The 6,487-nt window shown below is 42.2% G+C and overlaps 1 non-coding gene across 1 annotated transcript; it reads right to left on the minus strand.

The window, feature by feature from the left end:
* Positions 1–2,635: 2,635 nt before the first annotated feature.
* Trnas-cga (transfer RNA serine (anticodon CGA)) lies at positions 2,636–2,709 on the minus strand. The gene has a single exon. It is a non-coding gene; the product is annotated as a tRNA-Ser (tRNA).
* Between the last annotated feature and the right edge of the window lie 3,778 nt (positions 2,710–6,487).

Here is a 6,487-nt window from a genome sequence, read left to right on the forward strand (position 1 = left end):
GCAGGAAAAACAATCTTTGGAGCTCATAGAATTCCTAGAACAGTCTGAGTTTCCACCTGACAGAAGAAACCTCTTGGTACATAGAGTACCAGGTAACAGAAGGGAATTGCCTCAGGCCAGCCCCACACTCAAGGCTGCTGATGCTGCCGACAGAGTTCAAAAGCAATTCTCAAAAGAATCAAACTGGTTCCAAGTATCTTAATTAAATCCCAGCACAAAGCTTAAGAATATATACAAGACTATCCCACATCCAACCAGGTAGAATTCACAATGCCAAGGAAACGATGAAAAATTCCTGGGCATGTAGGGCAGCAGGAAACTATGACTCCTGAAATGGGGGAAAGCAATCAAAAGGACCCAGAAGTGGTACACAGGATAAAATTACTAGAAAAAAAAGATGGAAAAACAGTTGTTGAAACTACTCATCTAAACTTTCAAGAAGGTAAAGAAAAACATATATGCCAAAGAAAAATATTCAAAATATTTAGAAGTCCCAAATCAAACTTACAGAAAGGACAAAACGATATTTGAAATAAAAACATACTGAATTGAGATTTTTGTAAATGCCTCATAATGGTATTGTAAGGACTAAGATAATAAATGTAAAGTACTTAGCACTTTTAAAAACTTTTTGTTTAAAGTTGCATTTTAAGCAATTTATAAAAACTCCACATATTAGTCAGGCATGATGGGATGGCACATTGCCTACAAACCCAGTGACTCAGGAGGCTGAGACAGGAGGATCACAAGTTCAAGGCCAGCCTCAGCAACTTAGCAAGACCCTGTCCTGAAAAGTAAAAAGACTGGGGATGTCACCCAGTTAAAGCATCTCTGGGTTTAATCCCCAGTAAAAAAAAAAAAAAAAAAAAAAAACCTGCACATATTTATGGGATACCATGTGAAGTTTTAATACATATATACATTGTGAAATGTTAAAATCAGGGTAAATATATCTATCTCTTCAAATATTTATCATTTCTCTACAGTGGAAACATTCCAAATCTTTTCCTACAGCTTTTTGAAATACACAGTACCTTCATTCTTGATTACCCACTTAAATTATAATTGGTAACCACTGATGTTAATGATGTCTTAAATACAGATCGGCGTAATAATCGCAATCACGGTTAACTTTTATTTAGCACCTACTTATGTTCCACGCTGTGCTGAGAACTTCAATTTAAATATCTCTAAAAGATACTGTAAATAGCAATAGATATGAGTTTTTTTTTCCCTTCTGTTATTAGTAAGAATTGGTTTCCAAGTTCAACGTGAACCTCTGGTTTCTCTCTCACCTCTATCACGTTTTACATTTTACTTTTGTCCTTCTGATTTATGAGCTTCACCTTGGCAAAACCTTTTTTTTTCTGTATTTTTTTCATTCTATTGGCATTTCTTTTTCTGGCCTTTCAGCAACACACTACCCAGAGGTTTTGCGGGAAGAGAGAAGGAATATTCCCTTTAGTAGAATGGGGTATTTGAGGTGGACGCAAAGGATCAATCTAGAAAATTAAGTAGGCAAAACCAGACCAGAGACTGAGAAATAACCAGAAAACGCTGTTTACATAAAGAAGATGAAGCAGGGTGAACACTTACGGCTATTAATGAAGACAATGGCTTCAGAAGTCATTCAACCAGGAACAGAAACAATTCAGGCAGCCGAGGGACACGTTTTAGAGTATGGGGGGCATATGTTCATCATTAAATATAAGTTGATATCAAATATGAAAGAATCGTGAAATATACATCTGAGAACCTAGGACATCGACAAAGATTCGGGACAGAGAAGAAGATTCGGGACAGAGAAGAAAGGGGGAAGACGAAAGGAGTTGGCCACCAGGAAAACACAGGGCTGTGTCAAACTCTCCAGTGACGGAGACGTCTCCCTGTCTCCAAGTCCTACATCTCATCCTGCTCCTGAACTTCTGCCTGTCCCCGCCCTAGACTGCCCAATCAGCCACATCAAAAAGGCCAGCGGTGGGCAGAAGAGAATCCGGCACAGGACAGAACACGGTGGACCCCAAACCAGCAGATGTGCACACCCATCCACCCAGGACAGACAGCTAACATTTGTTCCCCGTTTGTTATCAAGGCTGGAAAGCAAGAGGGCCCCGAGCGCTCAAAGGGACTGGGGGTGAGCAGGGAGACGGACACACGCTAAAACGCCCGGCTGAGGGGTTTCTACAGCGAGTAAGGAAGCAGCTCCATACTTAGAACATGGAAGTTCCAGGCACCCTTCTAACCTCTGGAGCACGTCAACTGCTTCGTCCCCTAACCAGCCCTTTTTGTTTTAAAGAGGGACCTACCTGCATGGAGTTGGGGATGTGGCTCAGTGGTAGAACACTTACTTGCCTGGCATGTGTGAGGCCCTGACTTCAAGCTCCAGTTACTACAGATTTAAAAACAAAGAAAAAGAAAAAAGAAGAGAAACTGCTAAAGAGAAAAGTGGCATCCCTTGGCCAAGCAGTGAATTGGCAGGAACACCATCTGTCCCTTAGAGTCCGGCCTCTTCATCATGATGCCCGATGCCTCTCAGAGCTGGAGGCCTTCCTCTTATTTTTTAAAATTTGAACCAGGCACTGAATCCTGGGCCACTTAACCACTGAGCCACATCTCCAGCCCCCTTTGTTTTTTGTGGTGATGCTGGGGATTGAACCCAGGGCCTATGTGCATTCGAGGCAAGCACTCTACCAACTGAGCTATATCCCCAGCCCCTTATTTTTTATTTTGAGACAGGGTCTTGCTGAATTGCTTAGGGCCTCACTAAGTGCTGAGGCTGGCTTTGAACTTGCCATCCTCCTGCCTCAGCCTCCCGAGTTGGTGGGATTGTAAGCGTGCACCACCACTCCTGGTGCTTTTTCTTCTTTTTGCTTTGTTTCTAGGCCTCACATGGGTGACTTCTTCATAAAGATATTCCACTCCAAAAAGAATGCATTCATCAAGGGAAATGTGAACAAGATCAAGACATTATCGGGAACATCGGTCTTATTCAGGAAGAAAACCAAACATCTAAGTAAACTGAGCAAAATAGTTACTGGGACATTCAGGATGCGTGCAAACTAGAGATTAAGTTCTCTATAATATTGTCCTTGCACTTCATGCTTAAATTGTGTCGTAAGGTAGCATTATAGCAAGGGCCTACAGATACTTTCAGAAATTCCCTCTCATTTTTATAGCAATTTCCTCAGAACAGGATAGAATCCAATTTCTTTGTGAAAGAATCTTGGAATCGTGAATATATAAACCATGATCATGTTATATTTAATTGGGGACAGTGGACACGGGGAAGAACCTAAGAAAGCAGAAAAAGGTGGATTAAGAGGTTGTTTATTTCTTCCAATGATTGACTCTTCTCTAGATAGTTTCAGAAAAATTGGGTCCGGTTATATTTACCCCAAGCATTTTCTGAGCCAAATTCTAACCTTGTACTACACTAATAAATTAGCAACTCCTTCTGACTGTGCTGGTGCAGACAGCCATGAGCATGACAGATTTGTGATGGTACCAGAATCACAGAAGCTGTGGGAGAGGGTCTGTCTTCAAGGGCAAGTTCGTAGTCAAGTGTGGAAAGTACTAGGGACAACTCTTCTGGTCTGCTGCACATGTCCTCAGAAGAAAAATCACATTTGTATGATAATCGTGTAAGACAGTCAACTGAGGAGCGTCAAATATGAAAGGGCAGTTCCATGAGTTTACAGAATCCACCAATGAACCCATTTAGTACCTTGCTGAGGCAAGTGTAAACCAGAGATGTTCAGACGGTTCTCTGAGGCAGGCACAGTAGCTCACGCCTGTAATTCCAGCTACTCAGAGACTCAGGCAGGAGGATCACAAGTTCAAGAACAGCTTGGGCAATTTAGCAAGACTGTCTCAAAATAAGTGCTGAGGATGTAACTAAGTGGTTGAGTTCTTGCTTACCATGTGTGAGGCCCTGGCTAGAATCCCCAGTGTCGGGGAGACAGGGACTACCCCAATGCAGGATATTTAGATTCCCTAAGGCATCAAAAGAAAAAATAAAAGCCACACACAGAAACGAGTATTTTACATAATTCTAGCTCTGTGGTGATATTAATAACACTCATATAGCACTTCTATTCTGCACGTTTATTATCTACCTCCCCTCATTTAATTCTTACAACAAATGAGTTCATTAGCGTTATCATCATCATCATCATCATCATTATCCAGGTTTAATATGTGGGAAACTGAGGCACAGATGAATTAATTAGCTCAAGTATACATAACTAATGAGCGTAGAGCTGAGATTCAGACTTGGGCCTTCTGCCAACTGGGAACTGAGGCTCTGCCCTGCTCTGCCTCCCATCTCCTCAAGGTCCATCAAGCCCAGAGCATAGGCCAGCTCCCTAGCTGCAGGAAGATCAGATTCTAGCAGAATCTCTAAAACATCTGGCACCTTCGTTCTGAAACTCAGATGAAAGAATTTGTCAACACTTGTCTTGCTCCTGCCATGGATGACCAGGTCTCCAGTCCCAGGTCTGCAACGTAACAGCTATATGACCAAAGTCAAGTTACTTCATCTCTACATCCCTCAGTTTCTCAATTTATAAAATAAAGAAAACAACATTGTGCCTATCTCATAAATTTCTTTTAAAGATCATATGAGTGGATACCTTTATAGCCAGCCATTTGAACCCTTCCAGCAACCATATGGTGAATGTCCTGTTAGCTTTTGATGTTCCTGGGTAGAGTCCCCTGCCTTATGCATCTCTGTGTGTACAGCTGAACACACAATGAATGTCAGTAAATATTGGTGAGATCAATCAATAAACAAGCAAGGATTTCTGAAGAAAGAGACACCAGCTAGGTCTGCTATGAGGAATGAAATTTGGAAATGTGTCTTAGGTGCAAGAATTAGATATAAACACTGGAGCAGGAAGACCCAAGGTAGACTACAGAGATTGTAAGGAAACAAAACAAAGTCTTGTAGCTGGAAATTAATGGGAAATAACTAGGAAAATTAGGGCAAAGACAAAACATGGAAGCCCAGAGCAGAAAGGGCTTCCCAGATGCGCATGACTCCCAAGTCTGTGTCTGCTCTTTATTGTGCTTCAAACTATTTGTGTATTTATTATTTCATACAATAAACTTCTTTCTCATAGGTCATATAAATAATTTATAATACTATTGTATAATAGTATATAAATGCTTTATTATATATTGCATGCAATGCTTTACTATTAGATAATGTTTGATTATTTTCTAACAGTCTTTCCAACTGAAATCGGCACTGGAGTCTAAGAAAGGAATTCATAAGTCAGGTCTATGTTTTACAGAGAAGAAAACCAATCAGTAAAGATCAACACTTTGGCTTATTTGCACGTCGTCTTCATTTTCAATCCATCTTATATCGTGATATGTGCAACGTGGCCCTGGACTGAGTTACTCGATCAGGTTATTTCCTCGTTCCCCTTGTCACTGTTGATGTTACCGGGGATTGAGCCCAGGGTCACTCTACCACTGAGCCATATTTCAGCCCTTTTTATTATTTTTATCTTGAGACAGGGTCTGACTAAGTCACCCAGGCTGGTCTGGAGCTTGCAATCCTCCTTCCTCAGCCTCCCGAGTAGCTGGGATTGCGGGCATACACCCCCACGCCTGGCTGCAGCAAGCTATTTTCGATGAGCATTTGACGCATGACAAAATTTCAGTTAAGAATATATCAACCTCTCCTGCTCATCCCGCGAGACGGCACCTCAGCCCACGAGACTGAACCTTGTCCAGGCAAGGCACAGACCTCAACCTCCCTGGAGGGTGGGCAAAGGCCCGGTGGAAGACAGGTGGACTGGTTAGCGGCCCTCGGCCCTCGGGCAGTTGGTGTGAGGAACAGCAGAGAAACATACCACTAGGCCATGGGAAGTGCCACCACCCTGTGGGAGCTCTGGTGGCCCTTTGTAGAAGGCCTGTGCATATGATGTGCAAAGCTGCTCTCAACTCATCCCAGACCTGTTCAGACTTCTGCTGCATCTGGACACTTAATGTCAAGAGGTTGCCCACCCATGATGGAGTTAGAAAATAACACCCTGTAAATGCCCATTTGTTTTAAAAATCAGAAATGTCTTCTGGAAGTGACTTTGAATGGAGTGGTTAGACCCCCTCTAGGAACCACACTTGTCCAGGTTGGTCAGTGGCTTAGAGGACATGGAGAAGCCTGACCTCTAGAAGGAGGTCGTGTGCCACACTGGTTATACGTAAAAGATATTTTTCATATTATAAGCACTGTTTTGTGTGTGCAGTTTATTTCTCATTTCGATCTATATAGTTGACAGCGCTGAGTACCTTTTTTGAAATATCTACACTTTCTAGATGTTCTGAAGTGCCTGATACGTGTTAAAAGTAGAAGTGGTAAAATATGACAGATTTTGTAAATTTCTTTTTGTTAAAATGGCTAGGGAATGTTTGGGGGAGCCATAGCCAAACCAGCTGTTGAGTAGCACACACTGCGTTCTGGTTCTCGCCAGCGCCATGC

This window comes from Marmota monax, unplaced genomic scaffold (assembly GCF_021218885.2).
Source record: "Marmota monax isolate L192 unplaced genomic scaffold, Marmota_monax_Labrador192_F-V1.1 WCK01_AAM20220418_F8-fsc00029, whole genome shotgun sequence".
Lineage (NCBI taxonomy): Eukaryota > Metazoa > Chordata > Mammalia > Rodentia > Sciuridae > Marmota > Marmota monax.